A 571-nucleotide genomic window follows, 5' to 3' on the forward strand; every position below is an offset into this window, starting at 1 on the left:
GGCTGGCTCCCCCGGCCTGGGTCCCGGCGGGGAGTGCGAAGAGTCCGGCCCCGGGCTTCCCAGCCTTCCCAGCCTTCCCGGCCTTCCCAAGCCCCGGCCCCGCCACGCCCCTTCCCGCCCCCTGCCCGGGAGGGGACAAGGGGAGGGGAAGGGGGGTGGGGGGGAAAGAGGTGCGGGACGGGGAGGCGGGCAGGCCCCAGACCCCCCGCGGGACACCCGCCGGACCGTCCTCCTGATACCACCGCTGGTCTCCTCTCTACGTGCCAAGCACTGTTCTAAGCGCTGGTGGGGGCCTCCCACGGTCCTCAGGTTTGTCTCGTGCTCTGCACCGCTCAATAAATCCGATCGAATGATAATAACGTCGGTATTTATTAAGCGCTTACTCTGCGCAGGGCACTGTTCTAAGCGCTGGGGGAGATACGGGGCCATCAGGTTGTCCCACGGGAGGCTCACAGTCTTCACCCCCATTTTACAGATGAGGGAACTGAGGCCCAGAGAAGTGAAGTGACTCGCCCCCAGTCACCCAGCCGACAAGTGGCAGAGGCGGGATTCGAACCCATGATCTCGGACT

This window comes from Ornithorhynchus anatinus, chromosome 4 (assembly GCF_004115215.2).
Source record: "Ornithorhynchus anatinus isolate Pmale09 chromosome 4, mOrnAna1.pri.v4, whole genome shotgun sequence".
NCBI lineage: Eukaryota > Metazoa > Chordata > Mammalia > Monotremata > Ornithorhynchidae > Ornithorhynchus > Ornithorhynchus anatinus.